Source organism: Pristiophorus japonicus, chromosome 5 (genome assembly GCF_044704955.1).
Source record: "Pristiophorus japonicus isolate sPriJap1 chromosome 5, sPriJap1.hap1, whole genome shotgun sequence".
NCBI classification, from domain to species: domain Eukaryota; kingdom Metazoa; phylum Chordata; class Chondrichthyes; family Pristiophoridae; genus Pristiophorus; species Pristiophorus japonicus.
In genome coordinates this window covers 216,632,407-216,657,827 of record NC_091981.1, presented here as the reverse complement: position 1 = coordinate 216,657,827, position 25,421 = coordinate 216,632,407, and positions in this window count along the sequence as shown.

The following is a 25,421-nucleotide window of genomic DNA, read 5'->3' as shown; positions in this document are numbered from 1 at the left end:
ATGAGGACGTCATCGCCGAGCATATCAATCCCTTTTTGCCCGGCAGCAGAAATTGGGTAGCACCCGGTAAGGCTGCTGCAGGCGATGTCAACACCAGCCTCACGGGTCGTGAACCGGGCTGCACTACGTTCGTAGGACGAAAAGTAAAGGGGAGGTGCGCAGTGCCATTATTTTTGCTCGGCTGACTTAGCGGTCATGCTTTTTGTTGCCCATTTCGTGAGATCCATGCCACGATGGTGGAGCCCGGCACTCCGCTTCTGTGCCGGTGGCATAGTGGAAGCCTCATGACCCACTACATGCCCTCCCCTTTAATGGTGTTTGCACCAGCGCTGCATGGAGAGGCCACGTAGCGCTGAAAAATTTGCATGTTTACTGCCCACATTGCGCTCCACTTCCTCTCGGGGACGGTAACCCCAATTTCACGGACGGGGTGGAGCTCTCTAAAATTTGAGATTTTTAAAAATCTCCAACATCAATTAATACCTGAAGGAATGAGACTCCACACTTGTATAATTAATTTTCAGTGCCAGAGAGGTTGACTGGCAGTAATTAACAGTTATGACGTAGTTAAAAGGGTACTTGCACTTGAAATTACAAGGCTTAACTTTCTGTGGCGAGTTTAGTTTGTATCCCATTGTGCATCCCACACACACGTGGGCAGTATAGATATAACAAAAGCCATGCTGTCACACGGAAGCTGAAAGAGCAGTCCATTGGCGTACTTATACAACACTTCTGCTGCCTGGACTGCACTGAAGGAGCCCTGCAGAACTCACGAGAGCATGTCTGAAGATTCATCACTGTCTGCTGCATGCTCCACAACCTCATCACCATGGGGGCACACCCCTTGCTACCCGGCACACGAGCTGAGGAAGAGGAGGAGGATGAAGTGGAAGAGGAGGAAGCAGAATGGAGGAAGCAACCCCTTTCTGCCCGGGCTGTCCATGATCAACTTCGTCAACTGCGGTACCCGCGAACACAACCCTAATTAAACATTCAATAATAGTTCCACACCTGACGTTCCCTCTGTTACTGGCCATCACAGCATCCTTTTGGCCACAATGCCACAATAAAAGCCATCAAAAAACAAACATTCCAAACCAATTTTATGAATCAAACTATTACAGTATTTCATTCAACTAATCACCCTTGTGCATTCCCTTAATGCCTGCCTTCAGTGTGCCTCTCACATCGTGACGCCACGCCCATTTACAGGGGCTAGCCAATTATTGCTCAGGGTTCTCCAGGTGTCCTGACCAACATTTATCTCTCAACCAACACTATTGATACAATTTAATTGATCATTTATCTCATTTCTGTTTGTGGGATCTTGCTGTACAAATTGGTCACTGTCTTTTCTTATGTTGCAACTCTGTCAGCACTTCAAAAATACTTAGTTGGCTGTGGAATGCTTTTGGACTTTGAGGACTATACAAATGCACACTTTAACATATCTTAAGTAATCTTGCTGTTATTCTGCTTATGAAGAGAATGAAGAGCCTTAGAGAAGATGTGGCTAGCGTAAATCCAAGCACTGACCACGTTAGTTAGGATTATACATCACAGACAATAAATACAGGGTGACATTTCACATTAAATGCACTGTACCATAAGAATTTGGTGTTACCCCCGCCCCTCACCCTCCCCACTTCCTTACACACACTAATGGTACCTGCAATTCCTCTTTAGTCACAATGTATGGTACACTGCATGATGGTTTCATGAGCAACAAAGATAAGTATTTGTTGACCCTCACAGATAGCAAGATGGCCGAGTGCTTACAAGCACCAGGGGGTGAAAATTCTACTTAATATAGGGCTAGAAGTGTCAATTGTTACAATAGACACTCCTGGCAGGCACAGCATTTTTGCCTCCTAATGGGCAACAAAATCAGTGCTGTCTGAGAACAGTATTGGGAAACACCATATAACCATTGTTTACATCGAGGGGCCAGATCTTTCCTATAAGCTGTAGGGCAGCAGCACTACTGCAGAGCACAAACAGAAGGGACAGTCATCATTGCTTCAAAACATTTCAACAGTGACAGTGTTGGAGCTTTGCTGACATGGCTGCCTACCTGGCAGTAATGCCTCACCCACATCAGCCATGTCCTAAAATTCCTCTTCATCTTACTGCTTAATAGTCTCCTGCGTACCGATCTCTCTCTCATTGTGTTATTGTAGAACCTACAGCACTGCAGGATTATTTTGAGAACCTTCTCTAGGATATTGCCAAGATTCCTCATTAATGATTCAGGCTACAGAATCTTTACTTCGGCACTCCAAACCACTAGTCAATAAGCAGAGGAACATAGGAACATAGGAACAGGAGTAGGCCATTCAGCCCCTCGAGCCTGTTCCGCCACTCAATGAGATCATGACTGATCTGCAATCTAACTCCATATACCCGCCTTTGGCCCATATTCCTTAATACCTTTGGTTAACGAAAAGCTATCAATTTCCGATTTAAAATCTAGCATCAATTGCCGTTTGTGTGTACAAGTGTTTCCTAATTTCACTCCTAAAAGGTCTGGTACTAATTTTTAGTGCCAGACCCCCTAGTCCTAGAATCTCCAACCAGCGGAAATACTTTCTCTCTATCTACCCTATCTGTTCCCCTTAATACCCTGAAAAGTACCTGACTTTGACATGGTCCTCACTACGGTGCTGCTCATTCCCAGTCACAGCAACTGGCGCCAGCATCCAAGGTCAACGAATAGCCAAGTGAATCTAATGGTTGCGATTCGGCGCTTCCACCATCATGGGTTTGATTCCTGGTCATTGAATCATAGAATCTTACAGCACAGAAGGAGGCCATTTGGACCTTCGCACCTGAATTAGCTCTTACAAAGAGCAGCCGTGCTTAGACCCACATACCCGCATTTTGTCCTTAACCTAGTAAGTTCCTCATCCACAAGTACCTGTCCAACTCCCTTTTAAAATTATTTATGGAATCAGCTTCCATTAACACAGAGTGTTCCAGATCACAACAACTCTGAGTGAAAACTATTCTCCTCATCTCCCCTCTAGATATTTTGCCAATGGTTTTGAATCTATGACCTCTAGTTATTGACCCACTCAGCAGAGGGAATAATTTTTCTCTCTCTACTCTATCAAAACCTCTCATTATCTTGAAAGCCTCTATTAGATCACCTTTTAACCTTCTCTGCTCCAAGGGGAACAGTTCTACCTTTTCCAACCTCTCCTCACAACTAAAGTCCCTCATTCTGGTAAAGCTCCTCTGTACCCTTTCTAAGCCTTTACATCTTTCCTGAAATGTGGTGCCCAGAATTGTCCACAATACTCCAGCTGAGGCCTAACCAGTGATTTATAAAATTTTACCATGATCTCTTTACTTTTATATTCTATTCTTCTAATTATAATTTTAACCACATTATCAATTTTCCCTGCAATCTTTAAGGATTTGTGTACATGGACACCAAGGCCTTTCTGCTTATTTACACTTTTCAAAATCCTTTCAAAATAGTGTACTGTCTTTCCATATTAGTACTCAAAATGGTTTTGAATCTATGACCTCTAGTTATTGACCCACTCAGCAGAGGGAATAATTTTTCTCTCTCTACTCTATCAAAACCTCTCATTATCTTGAAAGCCTCTATTAGATCACCTTTTAACCTTCTCTGCTCCAAGTCAGCATGGATTTGTGAAAGGGAAATCATGCTTGACAAATCTTCTGGAATTTTTTGAGGATGTTTCCAGTAGAGTGGACAAGGGAGAACCAGTTGATGTGGTATATTTGGACTTTCAGAAGGCGTTCGACAAGGTCCCACACAGGAGATTGATGTGCAAAGTTAGAGCACATGGGATTGGGGGTAGTGTGCTGACATGGATTGAGAACCGGTTGTCAGACAGGAAGCAAAGAGTAGGAGTAAATGGGTACTTTTCAGAATGGCAGGCAGTGACTAGTGGGGCACCGCAAGGTTCTGTGCTGTGGCCCCAGCTGTTTACACTGTACATTAATGATTTAGATGAGGGGATTAAATGTAGTATCTCCAAATTTGCGGATGACACTAAGTTGGGTGGCAGTGTGAGCTGCGAGGAGGATGCTGTGAGGCTGCAGAGCGACTTGGATAGGTTAGGTGAGTGGGCAAATGCATGGCAGATGAAGTATAATGTGGATAAATGTGAGGTTATCCACTTTGGTGGTAAAAACAGAGAGACAGACTATTATCTGAATGGTGACAGATTAGGAAAAGGGGAGGTGCAAAGAGACCTGGGTGTCGTGGTACATCAGTCATTGAAGGTTGGCATACAGGTGCAGCAGGCGGTTAAGAAAGCAAATGGCATGTTGGCCTTCATAGCAAGGGGATTTGAGTACAGGGGCAGGGAGGTGTTGCTACATTTGTACAGGGCATTGGTGAGGCCACACCTGGAGTATTGTGTACAGTTTTGGTATCCTAACCTGAGGAAGGACATTCTTGCTATTGAGGGAGTGCAGCGAAGGTTCACCAGACTGATTCCCGGGATGGCGGGACTGACCTATCAAGAAAGACTGGATCAACTGGGCTTGTATTCACTGGAGTTCAGAAGAATGAGAGGGGACCTCATAGAAACATTTAAAATTCTGACGGGGTTAGACAGGTTAGATGCAGGAAGAATGTTCCCAATGTTGGGGAAGTCCAGAACCAGAGGTCACAGTCTAAGGATAAGGGGTAAGCCATTTAGGACCGAGATGCGGAGGAACTTCTTCACCCAGAGAGTGGTGAACCTGTGGAATTCTCTACCACAGAAAGTTGTTGAGGCCAATTCACTAAATATATTCAAAAAGGAGTTAGATGAGGTCCTTACTACTCGGGGGATCAAGGGGTATGGCGAGAAAGCAGGAATGGGGTACTGAAGTTGAATGTTCAGCCATGAACTCATTGAATGGCGGTGCAGGCTAGAAGGGCCGAATGGCCTACTCCTGCACCTATTTTCTATGTTTCTATGTTTCTACATCACTTCACACTTCACTGCACTGAACTCCATTTGCATTGCTTCTGCCCATTCACCATTCTATCTATGTCATCCTGAAGCCTATAACTATCCTCATCACTATCTACTACTTTACTAAGTTTCTTATCATCTGCAAACTTTATAATGCTGCTCCCTGCACCTGAGTCTAGGTCATTTATAAACATTGCAAAGAGTAATGGTTCCAAAATTGACCCTTGGTGAAAACCACTGCAAACCATCGCCCAGTCTGAAAATCAGCTTTTGATGAATTTAAAGAAAAGGTAGATAAATACATAAGGGAGAACTTTATCCTTAAAGATTATATTGATAGGGCGAGATGAAGTATGGTGGCTGTTGAGCCGAATGGCTTGCTGCTCTGCTGTAAATTCCATGTAATACTATGTAAGAGCCATCCACCCAACTTGCTATCTTGTCCCATATGAGACATGTATCTACCTAATTATCTAGTGAGTAATTACTGTCCAGGAGAGTTGAATAACTTTGGTTGGTATAAAAAGAATGAGCCTAATAAATCTTTGAAAGAAAGGTGAGGAATATTTTCATAGTAATCAAGAAACAGATGTAAATTCTCCAGGAAAATAGTGAACTTCTGAGAGAAAGAAAAGAAAAGTGAATGAAATAAAAGGGGAACATCTAGCTAAAATAGGCGGTATCCCGCTAAAAGTAAAGGAGGCAAAAATGGTGAATTTTGATGAGGACTTTAAGCAAATCTGAATGATAAAAAGAAAGGGTAAAGTGGATTATCGACACAGGAACACGTGAATTAAAAGCTGCAGTCTTTTTGTGTAGGTGAAACTAAAGTGCAAGGGTCACATCCAAAACTTAAGTAACAGACATGTGGTCAGAATCATAGGCCCCGAAATTCTGAGTCCTCGATCTGCTGCCATAAGCGGCACCATGACTCCGCCTGCTCAATTGGTGCGGGGCTGTCCGAGTTGGAAATCTTGGGGTCATCAAATTTAAATATTGTTGGGTGGGACAAAGGTGCATGCCCTCAGCTATGTTGTCCCAACAAGGGCCAGGATCTCACGGTTTGATTTTGGAGACTGCTGCCACGGCTGCCCTCTGTTGGCTGATTTGTGCCTGAAGCTGTTGGAATTTTGCTAAGCACGGGGGTGTGGTCTGCTTCCGAGGAGGTGATGGTTTTCAGCCGGTTTAATTCCCTTAGAGCCCCCTTTGCATCCTCTAACTCCTCAGCCAATCTGGTATTTTCTGCCTGTAGTTTGATATCTTGTTCTAGTATTTGGTCCAGCTTTTTTTGTGTACAATGCATCTTGTGATGGCCCTCCTGTTCCCAGCATAACTAATTGTGCAGTACAGCAATGCTTTCCTGCCAATCTTTGCTTTCTTTTTGCAGCTTGTCCATCTGTACTTTTAACTCTTTGCTTTTCTTATTTAACTGTAAAGCGCATGTGTGCTCCATAAGCTAACTTAATTCAGCCTTTTTTTAGCTTAAGTTTGCGGTTCTGGACATCCTTGGAGAGTCTGTCAAGAATGTAATCATAGTCCCCGTTGCTATTTTTCAGGTTGTAAAGTGCCTAATCAAAAGATGAGGTGCTGTTTTTTGTTTTCAATTGGGCACTTTCCAGCCTTCCAGAGTCAACATTGAGTTCAACAATTTCACCCATTTTTTCGGACAGCAGCTGTCGGTAATGATTCTGTTATTCCCATTTACACCTCCACTAGATCCATCTTTTGTTTCCTTACTTGTCCCAATACTTGTCCCCTTTTGCCTTCCACCGTCATCCTTTTTATCATTTAATCTCTCCTGCCTTCCACCCTATCTCAGACCTTCCCTTTTGTTCTTTCCTCCCCTCACTTTTCCTTGCCCCTGCACTTGCTTAAAATCTGTTATATCTCTAGCTTTTTCCAGTTTTGACAACAGGTCATCAACCTGAAACGTTAACTCTGTTTTTCTCTCTCCACAGATGCCGCCAGACCTGCTGAATGTTTTCAGCATTTTCTGTTTTTATTTCAGATTTCCAGCCTCCGCAGTACTTTGCTTTTATATAAACATTAGCCTTTGTTTCTGTTTTCTTTAATATAGTGAAGTTGCCTGAGGCATTCATTGCAATACTACGGTACGCCCTCATTAACATGGAGCATGTTGGGAGAATGCTCATTTGAAAAGCGTGTTTTCTCAACACAGGCTCTACCTGCACATTTTGTTATGTTTGCTTAATGAGAATATTTAAATAATAGAGAACATTTCCCGAGCCATGGAGATGGTAGCTGTCATTTTCCTGTTGTGCACTTACAGCCCATAATTTCCAGCATTCACTTTAATAAGCAGAAATTAACAGGCAGAACCGAAAAACCCTGACTGGGACGTAGATTACGCTGCAGAATGATTAAAAATGTTTCATCTCTAACTAACTAATACAAATGAAAATGAAATACAATGAAACCATTTAAATCCTTAGAGAGAAAAAAATCAGTTCTTCCACAGGTGAAGGTAAACAAGTTATTAAGTATGAATACTTGACTGGTTTCAAAAGAATATTATTTGGTGATTAAGCAATAATTTGAATTGCACTTAGAGAAAATATCTGTCAGAGAATGGAGTAACTTTATTTTTAGGGATGATTCACTGCTGTTCGGAATCTGAGTAGCACAAAGTAAGCCTGTACCCAGTGAGTAAACATTTCATTCTGCTGTCTTTGAGGAATGCCTGAAGCAGCAGGCAGTGACAGATTATCAAGGCTTTCATCACACAGACTATTGAATCTTAAATGTCTGATTCCATATCATAAACAGCCATCTCCACAGCTGCACTGTTGTTAAAGAAATGTTTTCTTATCAGATGCTGAAATCCCACCAATATATCATTAAACGCAAGCGAGTGCAGAGGGAGCTAATTAACGGAATGCTATTTTGTTGATGCATGTCTCTACCTACACATGATAATTTTTTTCCAATTTGATGTGTTGATAAAATGCTACAATAATGTTTCCTAAAGCACTGGCAGAAAGGCATTTGCTTATCAGGTTTCTAGCAACAAATTAAACACCTTGGCCTAGAAATCTGACTGTGTGATACCCATTTATCTGGCAGCATATGGCCTCCTAAGCTTCCGATATGGCGGGCCTGAAGCGCACGTTCATCACGAGGTGAACGCCATATTGGTGTAGACAAAGAAATCGTCATCCAAGGCCCACGTCTGGAACAGGCATATTCAAATAAGGGGCCTAACGCCTGTTTGAAGCCCTCTCTACAACATTACGCTGCCCTGAGGCAGCCGGCAGCAGACTGGTTGCATTCAGGAAAACTAGGTGTACATGCAGCTTAACAGAAGGTCCTTTAAAGAGACCACTGCAGGCTGCAACCAACAAGGTAAGTGTTTGAAATATACTTACAAGGATATGGAGCACTCCTGTTCCCCAACTCTGCATTACAACCACACGGACTGTTACAGGTCACTGGTTCCCCCCGCCATCGCGACCCCAACACCCACTCACATTCCCGATCAATGCCGCAGTTTTGACTTTCAATGTTGAAGTTCATTTCAGAAGGGAATTCTGAATGAGCAGGTAATAGAGGCATATGTGTTAGGAGTAGGATGAAAATAGTCTAGGTCCTGAAAGGGAAACTGGAAGAGTGAATGAAATTTTCTCAAATTATCTTTTTTTGTCTTCTTAATCATATGACCAACCTGAAATTTTGGCCGGAACTTTTTACCTTGGAGTCGGGTCGGGTGCGTGCAGGCTAAATAGCGAGTCGGGAATGTGATGTTCTGAGCAGCACGCTGTACAGAGTGACTTTAACTTAATGGCCTCAATTGAAAGACTCACCCGCGTTTCCCAGCCCTATTAAATGGTGCGGGTCTGATGACATCATCGGTGACTCGTTTCCAGCGCTGATATAAGGCAACTTTGCACTCAACTCATTTGATGGTTGCTAGAGGAGGGTAGAGCCTGACATACAAAGGCCTGTGTATCGTTATAAAGTAGCAAGGATGGATAGCCGAAGGCAGAGGGCCGCACCACGCTTTTCAGACTCATCCCTGCATACTCTGGTGGAGGTAGTCAGCACACAAGACCTCCATAAGAGCCTGGCTGGATATAGCTGAGGAGGTCAGCAGCAGGGATGTGGTGAGGAGGACGTGGATCCAATGCAGGAAACAATTCAATGATCTCATGAGGTCGGGAAAGGTGAGTGCAATATCACACTCACCCTCATCCTGCTGCGCCACTCACCTCATCCCCATCACTCTGCCTTCCCTACTCTACTCCTGCACATCATTACTCATACCAACATACCTTGCACATCCACCCATCCCTCTCTCTCTATGTACATAGAGACATCCCCATCTGATTAAACACCCTTCACACTCACCCTCATCCTAATGCAATCATAGCAAGTAACACCGCAGAAGGAGGCCATTCAGCATTGCATCCAACTCCCTCATAGCCACCTTCTACAGATGTACCCATTCCTTACACTCGTTCTTCTTTCTTCCCCTCCCCCTTTCAGTGCTTCTTAGGAATGTGTTCTTTTCGAAATTTCTCCAGTTCTGAAATTTTAACTCTGTTTTTCTCTCCACAGATGCTGCCTGACCCGCTGAGATTTCCAGCATTTTCTGTTTTTATAACTCATTTCATCAGTCTCACTTAAACTTCTCTCCTGTCCCTCCTTGCAGGAGAAAAGAGCCCAGAACAACAGGGAGAGGCAGGGAACTGGAGGTGGCCCTCCAGTCTTTGCAAAACTAACAGCAGCAGAGAAGGGGGCTGTTGTGTTCCTGACAGATGAGACTGCACACAGGGAGGTTAAAGTAACAGTGACCTCAGTCTTTATTAAGACACTCCAGAGTGAGGAACTGGCCTTAGGGGCCGGCTTATATACAGTGCTCCCAAGGGATGCTGGGATCCCTTGGGACTTCAGGGGATGCACTCCCTGGTGGCGGAACATGGGAGTGCATGCTTTACAGATACACAACATCACTCCCCCCCAAAGTCAAAGTGAAAACTATTTACAAGGTGAGGCAGACGGGAGCCTTTCTTTCCCTGGTGGACCGCCTCGATACAAATGTCTGTTCTGGTGTGTTGGCTGTGCCCTCGCTGGGCTGGCGTGTTGTTGGCCCTGCAGGGCTGCTGGGTGAGCCTGGCCTTGCTGGGCTGTTGGACGTGATGGGTTCGATTTCTTGGTCCTGTGTGGTGTCGTTGATCCTTTGGGTGTGTGTTGTGGGCTCGAAAAAGGTGGTGTCTGCTGTGGGTTGTTCAGGACAGTCTGTGAACCGCAGTCTCGTTTGGTCTAGGTGCTTTCTGCAATTTTTTCCATTGTCTAGTTTGACTACAAACACCCTATTCCCTTCTTCAGCTATCACCGTGCCCGCGATCCACTTGGGACCATGTCCATAGTTTAACACATACACAGGGTCATTCAGATCAATTTCCCGTGACACAGTGGCGCGACCATCGTTTACATTTTGTTGCTGCCACCTGCTCTCTACCTGATCATGTAGGTTGGGGTGAATCAGCAAGAGTCTGGTTTTAAGTGTCCTTTTTATGAGTAGCTCAGCCAGAGGCACCCCTGAGAGCGAGTGGGGTCTCATGCGGTAGCTGAGCAGTACTCAGGACAGGCAGATTTGGAGTGAGCCTTCTGTGACTCGTTTGAGGCTCTGTTTGATTGTTTGTAATGCCCGCTCTGCCTGCCCATTGGAGGCTGGTTTAAACGGGGCCGAGGTGACATGTTTGATCCCATTGTGGGTCATGAATTCTTTAAATTTGGCACTGGTGAAACATGACCCGTTGTCACTGACCAGTATGTCAGGCAGGCCGTGGGTGGCAAACATGGCCCTCAGGCTTTCAATGGTGACGGTGGCGGTGCTTCCCGACATTATTTCACATTCAATCCATTTTGAAAAAGCATCCACCTCCACCAGGAACATTTTACTGAGAAATGGGCCCGCATAGTCGACATGGATCCTTGACCATGGTCTGGAGGGCCAGGACCACAAACTTAGTGGTGCCTCTCTGGGCATGTTGCTCAACTGAGCACACACGCTGCATTGCCGTACACAGGACGCTAAGTCTGAGTTGATACTGGGCCACCACACGTGGGATCTGGCTATCGCTTTCATCATTACTATACCCGGGTGTGTGCTGTGGAGATCCGAGATGAATGTCTCCCTGCCCTTTTTGGGTAGCACTACGCGGTTACCCCACGGCAGGCAGTCTGCCTGAATGGACAGCTCGCCCTTTCGCCGTTGGAACAGCTTGATTAGTTCTTGCATTTCAATGGGGATGCTGGCCCAGCTCCCATGCAGCACACAGCTTTTTACTAAGGACAGCAGAGGATCTTGGCTGGTCCAAGTCCTAACCTGGCAGGCCGTGACAGGTGATTTATCATTTTCAAACGCTTCCATGACCATCAACAAGTCTGCGGGCTGCGCCACCATCAGCAAGTTTGCAGGCTGCACCATTTCCACCCCCGTGATCGGCAATGGTAGCCGACTGAGAGCATCCGCACAGTTCTCAGTGCCTGGGCTGTGGCGAATGATATAGTTATATGCTGATAGCACGAGTGCCCACCTTTATATGCGGGCTGAGGCATTAGTATGTATCCCCTTGTTTTCAGCGAACAGGGATATGAGAGGTTTGTGATCGGTTTCCAGCTCAAATTTGAGGCCAAACAGGTACTGATGCAGTTTCTTTACCCCAAGCACACATGCTAATGCCTCTTTCTCAATCATGCTGCAGGCCCTCTCGGCCTTAGACAAGCTCCTAGAGGTGTCAGGTTGCAACTTCCCCGCAACGTTAGCTTGTTGTAAAACACACCCGACTCCGTATGACGACGCATCACATGCAAGCACAAGTCTTTTACACGGGTTATACGATACAAGCAGCTTGTTGGAGCATAAAATGTTTCTGTTTTTTTGCCCCATACCTAGTTCTCACCTTTACGCAATAACACATGTAAGGGCTCTAAGAGGGTGCTTAACCCCGGTAGGAAGTTACCAAAATACTTGAGGAGTCCCAGGAACGACCGCAGCTCCATGACGTTCTGTGGCCTGGGCGCATTCCTGATAGCCTCTGTCTTGGTGTCTGTGGGCTGAATGCCATCCGCCGCAATCTTTCTCTCCAAAAACTCCACTTCTGTTGCCATGAAGACGCATTTCGACCTCTTCAGCAGCAGCCCTACGCGATCCAGTCGCTGGAGGACTTCCTCCAGGCTTTGTAGGTGCTCAACGGTGACCCGACCCGTGACCAATATGTCATCCTGAAAAACCACCATGTGTGGTACCGACTTGAGTAGGCTCTCCATGTTTCTCTGGAAAATTGCTGCAGTCGACCGAATTCCAAACAGGCATCTGTTGTAGATGAATAGTCCCTTGTGTGTGTTGATGCAGGTAAGGCCCTTCAAAGACTCTCCAGCTCCTGCATCATGTAGGCCGAAGTCAGGTCAAGCTTGGTGAATGTCTTGCCTCCTGCCAGCGTCGCAAATAGGTCATCTGACTTAGATAGCGGGTATTGGTCCTGTAACGAGAAACGATTAATAGTTACTTTATAATCGCCGCAAATCCTGACCGTGCCATCACTTTTGAGTACTGGAACAATCGGGCTGGCCCACTCGCTGAATTCCACTGGGGAGATGATGCCCTCACGTTGCAGTCTGTCCAGCTCGATTTCCACTCTATCCCTCATCATATGAGGTACCGCTCGCGCCTTGTGGTGAATGGGTCGTGCCTCTGGCACCTTTGCCCCAGTAAAGTTTCCAATGCCAGGCTCAAAAAGGGAAGGAAATTTGTTCAGAACCTGGGTACATGAGGCCTCATTGACATGTGATAGTGCTCGGATGTCATCCCAGTTCCATTGGATTTTGCCCAGCCAGCTCCTTCCAAGCAGTGTAGGGCCATCGCCCGGGACAATCCAGAGTGGCAGTTTGTGCACCATGCCCTCATAGGTGATCTTGACCATGGCGCTGCACAGGACAGTGATAAGCTCTTTGGTGTATGTTCTCAGTTTTGTGTGGATGGGGCTCAGGGCTGGTCTGAGTGCTTTGTTGCACCACAGTCTCTTAAACATCTTTTTACTCATGATGGATTGGCTAGCGCCAGTGTCCAATTCCATGGCAATGGGTAAACCATTCAATTTTACATTTAGCATTATAGGTGGACATTTTGTGTACCCCATGTACTTCAGCATCTGCCTCCTCTCTCTGAGGCTCGAAATTGCTTTGATTCACCATGGACTGATCTTCCTCTGCCACGTGGTGGTTAGCAGGTTTTGCAGAGCTTGCAGCTCGTCTGAAAGCTCGTTGGAGGTGCCCCATTGCTCCACAGCTCTTGCAAACATACCCTTTGAAGTGGCATGAATAGGCTGAATGGAAGCCTCCACAATGCCAACAAGGTGTGAATTGCCTTGCATTCATCCTTTACAAAGAAACATAGAAACATAGAAAATGGGTGCAGGAGTAGGCCATCCAACCTTTCGAGCCTGCACCACCATTCAATAAGATCATGGCTGATCATTCCTTCAGTACCCCGTTCCTGCTTTCTCTACATACCCCTTGATCCCTTTAGCCGCAAGGGCCATATCTAACTCCCTCTTGAATATATCCAATGAACTGGCATCAACAGCTCTCTGCGATAGGGAATTCCATAGGTTAACAACTCTCTGAGTGAAGAAGTTTCTCCTCATCTGAGTCCTAAATGGCTTACCCCTTATCCTAAGACTATGTCCCCTGGTCCTGGACCTCACCAACATCGGGACCATTCTTTCTGCATCTAACCTGTCCAGTCCCGTCAGAATTTTATATGTTTCTATGAGATCCCCTCTCATCCTTCTAAACTCCAGTGAATACGGGCCCAGTCTATCCAGTCTCTCCTCATATGTCAGTCCTGCCATCCCAGGAATCAGTTTGGTGAACCTTCGCTGCACTCCCTCAATAGCAAGAATCAGATTAGGAGACCAAAACTGAACACAATATTCTACGTGGGGCCTCACCAAGACCCTGTACAACTGCAGTAAGACTTTCCTGCTGCTATACTCAAATCCCCTTGCTATGAAGGCCAACATGCCATTTGCCTTCTTCACTGCCTGCTGTACCTGCATACCAACCTTCAATGACTGATGAATCATGACACCCAGGTTTCGATGCACCTCCCCTTTTCCTAATCTGCCGGCATTCAGATAATATTCTGCCTTTGTGTTTTTGCCCCCAAAGTGGATAACCTCACATTTATCCACATTATCCTCCATCTGCCATGTATTTGCCCACTCGCCTAACCTGTTCAAATCACCCTGCAGCCTCTTAGCATCCTCCTCAGAGCTCACATCACCACCCAGTTTAATGTCATCTGCAAACTTGGAGATATTACACTCAATTCCATCATCCAAATCATTAATGTATATTGTAAAGAGCTGGGGTCGCAGCACTGAGCCCTGCGGCACGCCACTAGTCACTGCCTGCCATTCTGAAAAGGACCCATTTATCCCGACACTCTGCTTCCTGTCTGCCAACCAGTTCTCTATCCATGTCAGTACATTACCCCCAACTAAACGGTGGCACAATTGAGGAACAGTGGAGGACTTTTAAGGAGTTCTTTCATAGTTCGCAACAAAAATATATTCCAGTGAAAAAGAGGGGTGGTAAGAGAAGGGATAACCAGCCGTGGATAACCAAGGAAATAAAGGAGAGTATCAAATTAAAGACCAATGCGTATAAGGTGGCCAAGGTTAGTGGGAAACTAGAGGATTGTGAAAATCTTAAACAACAGCAAAGAATGACTAAAAAAGCAATAAAGAAAAGAAAGATAGATTACGAAGGTAAACTTACGCAAAATATAAAAACAGATAGTAAAAGCTTTTACAGATATATAAAATGGAAAAGAGTGACTAAAGTAAATGTTGGTCCCTTAGAAGATGAGAAGTGGGATTTAATAATGGGAAATGTGGAAATGGCTGAGACCTTAAACAATTATTTTGCTTCGGTCTTCACAGTGGAAGACACAAAAACCATGCCAGAAATTGCTGGTCACAGGAATGTGGGAAGGGAGGACCTTGAGACAATCACTATCACAAAGGGGGTAGTGCTGGACAGGCTAATGGGACTCAAGGTAGACAAGTCCCCTGGTCCTGATGAAATGCATCCCAAGGTATTAAAAGAGATGGTGGAAGTTATAGCAGATGCATTTGTTATAATCTACCAAAATTCTCTGGACTCTGGGAAGGTACCAGCAGATTGGGAAGCAACTAATGTAACGCCTCTGTTTAAAAAAGGGGGCAGACAAAAGGCAGGTAACTATAGGCCGGTTAGTTTAACATCTGTAGTGGGGAAAATGCTTAAAACTATCATTAAGGAAGAAATAGCGGGACATCTAGATAGGAATAGTGCAATCAAGCAGACGCAGCATGGATTCATGAAGGGGAAATCATGTTTAACTAATTTACTGGAATTCTTTGAGGATATAACGAGCATGGTGGATAGAGGTGTACCGATGGATGTGGTGTATTTAGATTTCCAAAAGGCATTCGATAAGGTGCCACACAAAAGGTTACTGCAGAAGATAGAGGTATGCGGAGTCAGGGGAAATGTATTAGCATGGATAGAGAATTGGCTGGCGAACAGAAAGCAGAGAGTCGGGATAAATGGGTCCTTTTCGGGTTGGAAATCAGTGGTTAGTGGTGTGCCACAGGGATCGGTGCTGGGACCACAACTGTTTACATTATACATAGATGACCTGGAAGAGGGGACAGAGTGCAGTGTAACAAAATTTGCAGATGACACAAAGATTAGTGGGAAAGCGGATTGTGTAGAGGACACAGAGAGGCTGCAAAGAGATTTGGATAAGTTAAGCCAATGGGCTAAGGTTTGGCAGATGGAATACAATGTCGGAAAATGTGAGGTCATCCACCTTGGGAAAAAAAACAGTAAAATGGAATATTATTTGAATGGGGGGAAATTACAACATGCTGAGGTGCAGAGGGACCTGGGGGTCCTTGTGCATGAAACTCTTTTAGAGTCTACATACAAAACATAAAACATTAAATCGTGCCACCCGACCTGGGTGACACACTCCCTTGTGCATGAATCCCAAAAAAAAGTTAGTTTGCAGGTGCAGCAGGTAATCAGGAAGGCGAATGGAATGTTGGTCTTCATTGCGAGAGGGATGGAGCACAAAAGCAGGGAGGTCCTGCTGCAACTATATAGGGTATTGGTGAGGCCGCACCTGGAGTACTGCATGCAGTTTTGGTCACCTTACTTAAGGAAGGATATACTGGCTTTGGAGGGGGTACAGAGACGATTCACTAGGCTGATTCTGGAGATGAGGGGGTTACCTTATGATGATAGATTGTGTAGACTGGGTCTTTACTTGTTGGAGTTCAGAAGGATGAGGGGTGATCTTATAGAAACATTTAAAATAATGAAAGGGATAGACAAGATAGAGGCAGAGAGGTTGTTTCCACTGGTAGGGGAGACTAGAACTAGGGGGCACAGCCTCAAAATACAGGGGAGCCAATTTAAAACCGAGTTGAGAAGGAATTTCTTCTCCCAGAGGGTTGTGAATCTGTGGAATTCTCTGCCCAAGGAAGCAGTTGAGGCTAGCTCATTGAATGTATTCAAGTCACAAATAGATAGATTTTTAACCAATAAGGGAATTAAGGATTAAGGGGAGCGGGCTGGTAAGTGGAGCTGAGTCCACGGCCAGATCAGCCATGATCTTGTTGAATGGCGGAGCAGGCTCGAGGGGCTAGATGGCCTACTCCTGTTCCTAATTCTTATGTTCTGATGTTCTTATACCATGTGCTTTGATTTTGCACAACAATCTCTTGTGTGGGACCTTGTCAAACGCCTTTTGAAAGTCCAAATACACCACATCCACTGGTTCTCCCTTGTCCATGCTACTAGTTACATCCTCAAAAAATTCCAGAAGATTTGTCAAGCATGATTTGCCCTTCATAAATCCATGCTGACTTGGACCAATTCTATCACTGCTTTCCAAATGTACTGCTATTTCATCCTTAATGATTGATTCCAACATTTTCACTACTACTGATGTCAGGCTAACTGGTCTATAATTACCCGTTTTCTCTCTCCCTCCTTTTTTAAAAACTGGTATTACATTAGCAACCCTCCAGTCCATAGGAACTGATCCAAAGTCGATAGACTGTTGGAAAATGATCACCAATGCATCCACTATTTCTAGGGCCACATCTGAGATGTAGCCTATCAGGCCCTGGGGATTTATCGACCTTCAATCCCATCAATTTCCCTAACACAATTTCCCGCCTAATAAGGATATCCTTCAGTTCCTCCTTCTCACTCGACCTTCGGACCCCTGGTACATTGGGAAGGTTATTTGTGTCTTCCTTTGTGAAGTCAGAACCAAAGTACTTGTTCAATTGGTCTGCCATTTCTTTGTTCCCCATTATAAATTTACCTGAATCCGACTGCAAGGGACCAACATTTGTCTTCACTAATCTTTTTCTCTTGACTTATCTATAGAAGCTTTTGCAGTCATTTTTATGTTGTTGCGGACTCTGAGTCATCTGGGTCACCTGAGGCCTGCTGGCAGTTTCAGACTCATGCTTTCTGCACGGTACATTTTTGCTCGCAAACACAGTTCCAGTTAATTTATGAACATTGCTAGCACTTATGTGCTGAGAGATTTGTTTGGTGTTATCAATGGTGGACATGAATGCCTGTGCTATCGCAATGGGCTTACTGAGGGTCGGTCTCTCTACAGTCAAAAGTTTTCATTGGCTGGTCTCATGGCCAATGCCCAGTACAAAAAAGTCTCCGAGCATCTGCTCCAGGTAGCCATCAAACTCACATTGTCCTGCAAGTCGCCTTAGCTCGGTGACGTAGCTCGCCACTTCCTGACCTTCAGATCGCTGGCACGTGTAGAACCGATACCTCGCCATCAGCACACTCTCCCTCGGGTTAAGATGTTTCCGAAACAGTGTATGCAGCTCCTCATATGACTTATCTGTGGGTTTCACCAGAGCCAGAAGATTCTTCATGAGGCTGTAGGTCGGTGCCCCACAGACCGTGAGGAGGACCGCTCTCCTTTTTGCAGCGCTTCCTTCTCCATCCAGCTCGTTGGCTACAAAGTACTGGTCTAGCCGTTCGACATAGGCTTCCCAGTCCTCACCCTCCGAAAACATCTCCAGGATGCCCACAGTTTGCTGCATTTTGTGTTGGATTCTTATACTCGTCGCCAGTTATTGTGTTCCTAACACAGATGAGGCTGCACACAGGGAGGTTAAAGTAACAGTGACCTCAGTCTTTATTAAGACACTCCAGAGTGAGGAACAGGCCTTAGGGGCCAGCTTAGATACAGTGCTCTTGGGATCCCTTGGGACTTCACGGGATGCGCTCCTGGTGGTGGCACATGGGAGTGCATGCTTTACAAATACACAACAGGGGCTCTGGAGATTTCGAGAGTTGCAGAGATGCTGGTGATGGGAGGTGGAGAGAGGGGGACATCCCAGCAACCTGCTGGGAGAATCAAATCTCATAAAACCACATGGCATACAACTGTCACTCATATGGGGACTGATGTCAGCAACCAGTGAAATTTCATCGTGTGCACAATGGTAACATTACCCATTCTTATTTTAACACTTCTAATTCACCTCTTTACTCTGCCACAGGTCCATCAACTGCCCCGCGCTGTCCAGCTGGAGGAGGAAGATGACTCCTCAGAGGAGCCCCCAGCCTCCGAGACTGCAGCATCAGCAGAACCAAGAGCATCCAGCACCAGCGCAGATACGCACACCTCGGTAGGTCCTTTGCGCTATAGAGTAGAGTTGTCACCTGGTGTCCCACAATTCACAAATGAGCAAGAGCAGATGGTGTTGATGGATAGCAGTGAGGACTCTTCGCCAGAGGGCGCAGGATGCTTTAAGCTCTGCTGGGCTGCATGCAGATGTTGAGCCTCATGTGTCATTGAGAAAGAGGGCGATCCTGGAGGTGCAGGAAGAAGTGCAGGAGACTCTGGCAGATTTTGCAGCCACGATGTCTGCAAATGTTCAGAGAATGGAGGTGTCCATCTTGTCGCAGGCAATGGTGATGATGTGCTGTTCCAGGGAAAGGATGGCCATCTGCGTAAAATCATAGAATCATAGAATGGTTACAGCACAGAAGAAGGCCATTCAGCCCATCAAGCCCATGCCGGCTCTCTGCAAAAGCACCTCAGCTAATCCCACTCCCCCGCCCTTTCCCCGTAGCCCTGCAATTTTTTTCTTTCAGGTATTATCCAACTTCTTTTTGAAAGCCATGATTGAGTCTGCCTCCACCACCCTTTCAGGCAGTGTATTCCAGATCCTAACCACTCGCTGCGTAAAAATGTTTTTTCTTATGTTGCCTTTGGTTCTTTTGCCAATCACCTCAAATCTGTGTCCTCTGGTTCTTGACCCTTTTGCCAACGAGAACAGTTTCTCCCTATCTACTCTGTCCAGTCCCCTCATGATTTTGAACACCTCTCCTTTCAATCTTCTCTGCTCCAAAGAGAACAATCCCAGCTTCTCCAGTCTATTCATATAACTGAAGTCAATCATCACTGGAATCATTCTCATAAGTTTTTTCTGCATCCTCTCTAAGGCTATCACATCCTTCTTAAAGTGTGGTGCTCAGAACTGGACATAATACTCCAGTTGAGACCGAACCAGTGGTTTATACAGGTTCATCATAATTTCCACGCTTTTGTACTCTGTACCTCTATTCATGAAGGCCAGGATCTCGTAAGATTTTTTAACTGCTTTCTCAACCTACCCTGCCACCCTCAATGATTTGTGCACATATACCCCCCAGGTCTCTATGTTCATGCAGCCCCTTTAAGATTGTACCCTTTAATTTATATTTCCTCTCCTCATTCTTTTGACCGCGATGTATCATTTCGCACTTTTCTAGGTTAAGTTTCTCTGCCATATGTCCGCCCATTCCACCAACCTGTCTATGTTCTCTTGAAGTCTATCACTATCCTCCTCCATGGAGCAGCAAATGAGCCAGTCACACAAGCACATGCTAGCTGTGGACAACAGATGGCAGGTGCTCAAAGACCTCCTCTTAAGGAGGGATGTAAACATAGCCTTGGGCGTTCATTGCCCCACAGCTGTGCAGCAAGGTGCTCTCCAGCTCCTTGCTAGCAGGGAAGTGCGGGTGGCCCATGAGAGCGATGATGGTGAGAAAGGACATAGAAGTGGGGACTCTTTTTAAAGCGTTCCCACTTCTCCTCCGTTTCCTCCCCCTCTGTCACATGATTCCTTGGATCCTGATGGCCGAGTCTGCCCCCACACAGTCGCAGAAGTAGCAGATTTTGGCAGAGCCATCACAAGCTCCAAAACCCAGAGGACGTCCATCAAACGTATCCAACAATTTGCTGCAGGGAAGTGAGCAGCCTGCCTCTACCTCTGCTGAAGCCACAGGCGCGCCCCTTGTAGAAGCAGTCGGAAAATAAAAATTTACACAAATGTAGATGCACAAGGGTATGCACATGAGTATATCAAAAAATGTTAGTGTTAAGTTTCAGTTATTTTGATGACACACATAAATGTTTATCTTTGCACTACTTTTGGGTCTTGTCCATTTTTGCCTCAAACCTTGGAAGTGGCTTTGTCACGAAGTGAATGGTCAGTCATTAGTTAACCTCGAGCATTGGAGCTTTGGGTGAGAGTAACGGATTGTCGATTGTAGGGATGCATTATGGTGTTGTTGCGGGGTGGGGAAGGAGGGGGGGAGGGGGCTTAGTACAGCATGTGGCTGCATTGGAACAAGTTAAGTAAATCTGTCCATGATGAGGCCATCCCGGTCCACCCGGGAAACAATGTGTGTTACTGCTGGTGCCATCTCTACCTCAGGTTCCTCCTCCTCTGAAGAGGCTGTTCACTCTGCATGCTGCGTTGCTCCTCCTGCAGCTTCAATCCTCACTGCTGTGCTATGTTGTACAGCGCGCAGCAAACGACGATGATTCTGGAGACCCTGACTGGTGCATACTGAAGGGCTCCTCCAGACCTGTCAAGGCATCTGAAGTGCATCTTCAGCATGCCTATTGTTTGCTCTATAACACATCTGATGGACACATCATTATAATAATCTGCAGCCTCAGCACTTGCTGTCCTCAAAGGCGTCATGAACCCTGTCTTCAGAGATAGCCGCTGTGTCTGTTTGGAGGTGTGAAGAGTTGAGGGAGGGTGGACTGACGCAGAACGAAAGAGTCATGGCAGCTGCCAGAGAACCTGCGCACACATGCATAATCATCTTCTTATGGTTGCAGATGAGCTGCACATTGAGGGAGTGGAAGGCCTTGCGGTTCACAAACACTCCTGGGTGATGTGGGGGGGGGGGGGTGCCTTCATGACCACATGTGTGCAGTCCATGACGCCCTGCAATTGGGAAGTAAGTTAAAGCCGCAAAGCCGAGAGTCAGCTCAGTAACACTGGCTTCATCATTTGGTAGAATTGGCTGACTTGTGAAACATGTTATCAGTCACCTGGGTGATGCATCTGTGGGTGGCCGACTGCGAGCATCAGTAAATGTCTGCTGCTGATCCTTGGAAGGTGCCTGAGGCGAAGAGGTTAGGAAAGATGGTAACTTGACAGCCACTAGTAAGGAGTGTCCACCTGGGTCTCTAGGCAGCAGGTCTTGTTCCAGCAAGCTACAAATGCGTCATCCTGGTACAATAGCCTGAGCCTCCCGAAGCACTGCTGCTCAGCCATGTTGAAGAAGCTTATCCTCTGCCTGTATACTCTGTGTTGGGGGTATCGCCTCCGGCATTCTCCAACCCTTGGTGCCTCCCCTCTCTCCTATGGAGCATTCGGTCATTGAGGAGGCTGCTGTTGCTGCTGCTGTGACTGGTGCTGTTGGTGGTGGGGTTCATGTTGATTCTGAGGACCAAGGTGAGACAGTATAAGCGACAACCATGCTGAGGTAGTAGATGGCAGGAAAAACGGAGATCAGAGGGCCAATCCTTCAATGTTGTGATGCTGAGTAGCAGTGTGGTGAGAGTGGTATCCGAGGTTTCAAAAATGACTTGCAAGCTACAGACACCCAAAGCTGTGGACAAAATGAAGTGAGCAAGAGCCTTTCCATGAGGCAAGTAATGAGGTATAATGCGCGATTACTTATGTGCTTTTAGTGTGTTCAATGAATGAACTCGCCAATGGCCACTGAGCTTCTGTCTCCACTTCCCAGGCGAGGTACCAGACCGCTGTGAATCCTGTGCTCCTGCAGTTAAGGTCAACAGCCAGATCTGAAGGCTCCCTCAACAAGCACTTAATGAGTTCAATGAGGACGCTCGCCTCTGCCGATCGGGTCCGTGTCACGCCTTCGAAGCCGCCCGAGTTAAATGCGCGAGACGGCGGGATGACGGAAGGATCCCGCTCCCTATTTCCAGGATTTTTACTGCCGATCTGCCCCCAAACCTACACGCTCGGCAACAGGAAAATTCTGTCTTCTGTCTTTGTTACATTTACACTGATCCAGCAGTTCCACCAATTTCAAGAATTGCATAAAATGACACAAATATTTCTCACAAATTCAAAGCAAGTTAAAATACACAGATCTGGACAGCGACATTCAGGCACCACTTAAGAAGAAATGGTTTTAAAGAATTAATTTGGCCACCACATAAAGTAATATTAAAAAATTCAAAACTTTCTAAATATTTATGAAGAGAAAAAGAACAACAATTTGTATTTATATCGTGCTTCTAACATAATAAAACATCCCAGGGCTTTTCACAATAGTGTTAAAAGACAAAGGGCTAGAAATTGTATTTTTGGTCATTTTTTCCACCAAAAATACCGCTATGACTCCGCTATGATTCCGAGGTCTAACATTCGGGAGAAAATGCGCCCAGCAGTAAAAATCAGTGTTGCACAATGGTTCGTGGCGCAAACCGTGAATTTTCTGCAACTTTTCTCTGAGGCTGATATTGCTGCGAGTTGGGCCTAGGGATGGGTTTTTTCCAGGCGTTTTTTTTTTCGTCCTAACTATGGGTGTGCTGTGAGCCAAATATCTGGCAAAAGTGCTATTTCGAGTTTGGCAGTCTTTACCCCAGTGGTACTTAAAAACCACCGGCGCAACACTTCAGCGAAATTCCTGGTTCGACAAAAACGGCGAAATATTGCTGATAAACCAGGCGCAAGGTTTAGGTATTTCTAGTCGAAAGGATTTGACACCGAGCCACATAAAGAGAAATTAGGGCAGATGACCAAAAGCTTGGTCAAAGAGGTAGGTTTTCAGAAGTGTCTTAAAGGAAAAGAGAGAGGTAGAGAGGCAGCAAGGTTTAGGCAGGGAATTCCAGTGTTTAGAGTCTAGGCAGCTGAAGGCATGGCCACCAATGGTTGAGCGATTATAATCAGGGATGCTCAAGAGAGCAGAATTAGAGGAGCGCAGATATTGTGTGGGGTTGTGGGGCTGGAGGAGATTACAGAGATAGGGAGGGGTGAGGCCATGGTAGGATTTGAAAATAAGGATGAGAATTTTAAAATCGAGGTGTTGCTTAATCAGGAACCAATGTAGGTCACCGAGCACAGTGGTGAACGGACATGATTTTTGCAGCGCGACAGCTGCAGGAAAAATGCAGGGAACAGCGCCAGCCCTTATATATGGCCTTCTTCGATCTGACAAAGGCCTTTGACACTGTTAACCGCAAGGGTCTATGGAGCGTCCTCCTCCATTTCGGATGCCCCCAAAAGTACGTCACCATGTCCGCCTGCTCCACGACGACATGCAGGCCGTGATCCCTACCAATCCACGTCTGGACCGGGGTCAAGCAGGGCTGCGTCATCGCCCCAAACCTCTTCTCAATCTTTCTCATTGCCATGTTCCATCTCACAGTTGACAAGCTCCCCGCTGGAGTGGAACTAAACTACAGAACCAGTGGGAAGCTGTTCAACCTTCGCCGTCTCCAGGCCAGGTCCAAGATCACCCCAACCTCCGTCGTTGAGCTACAGTATGTGGACGACGCCTGCATCTGTGCACACACAGAGGCTGAACTCCAGGACATAGTCGACGTATTTACTGAGGCGTACGAAAGCATAAGCCTTACGCTAAACATCAGTAAGACAAAGGTCCTCCACCAGTCTGTCCTCGCCGCACAGCACTGCCTCCTCCAAACATCAAGATCCATGGCGCAGCCCTAGACACCGTGGACCACCTCCCTTATCTCAGAGCCTCCTATCAACAAGAGCAGTCATTGACGACGAGATCCAACACCACCTCCAGTGCGCCAGTGCAGCCTTCGGCCGCCTGAGGAAAAGAGTGTTTGAAGACCAGGCTCTCAAAACTGCCACCAAGCTCATGGTCTACAGGGCTGTATTAATAACCGTCCTCTTGTATGGCTCAGAGACGTGGACCATGTGCAGTAGACACCTCAAGTCGCTGGAGAAATACCACTAACGATGACTCCACAAGATCCTACAAATCCCCTGGGAGGACACACGCACCAATATTAGCGTCCTCATCCAGGCAAACATCCCCAGTATTGAAGCACTGACCACACTTGATCAGCTCCGCTGGGCAGGCCACATAGTTCGCATGCCAGACACGAGACCCCCAAAGCAAGCGCTCTACTCGGAACTCATCCACAGCAAACAAGCCAAGGTGGGCAGCGGAAACATTACAAGGACACCCTCAAAGCCTCCCTGATAAAGTGCAACATCCCCACTGACACCTGGGAGTCCCTGGCCAAAGACCGCCCCTAAGTGGAGGAAGTGCATCCGGGAGGGCGCTGAGCTCCTTGAGTCTCGTCGCCGAGAGCATGCAGAAATCAAGCATAGGCATTGGGAGGAGTGTGCAGCAAACCAGACTCCCCGCCCATCCTTTCCTTCAACACTGTCCCACCAGTGACTGAGACTGTGGTTCTCGTATTGGACTGTTCAGCCACCTAAGAACTCATGCCAAGAGTGGAAGCAAGTCTTCCTCAATTCCGAGGGACTACCTATGATGATGATGATGATGATGGGTGAGCAGGACTTGGTGCGAGTTAGGACACGGACAGCCGAATTTTGGATGATCTCAAGCTTACGGAGGGTACAATGTGGAGAGCATTGCAATAGTCAAGCCTAGAGGTAACAAGGGCATGGATGCGGGTTTCAGCAGCAGATGAGCTGAGGCAGGGACGAAGTTAAAAGCAAATATTCAACTGGTCGTGACCTTTTAGTGAAAATTCCTGTGTCCAAAATTCCAAGTGATCAAACTGTAGTTTTAGATTCCAGCTGCTCTGCTCAGTTGGACACAAAAGCTTCTTTCATTTTAATCCCACCCGATTTATGATTACGGATGTGCTAAAAGGTCATGCCACATTAAAGTGAAGAGGCTTTTTGTGTCTGACTGAGCAAAGCTCAGACACTTACATTTTTGTTTTGAAAGCTATTATGTGTCATTAGCTGTTCGGAGATCATTAATTTAAGAACATAAAAGGACCAATAATTACTCCTACTTAGCATTATGGAATGACATAGCAACAGGAGAAGACCATTCAGCCCCTTGAGCCTG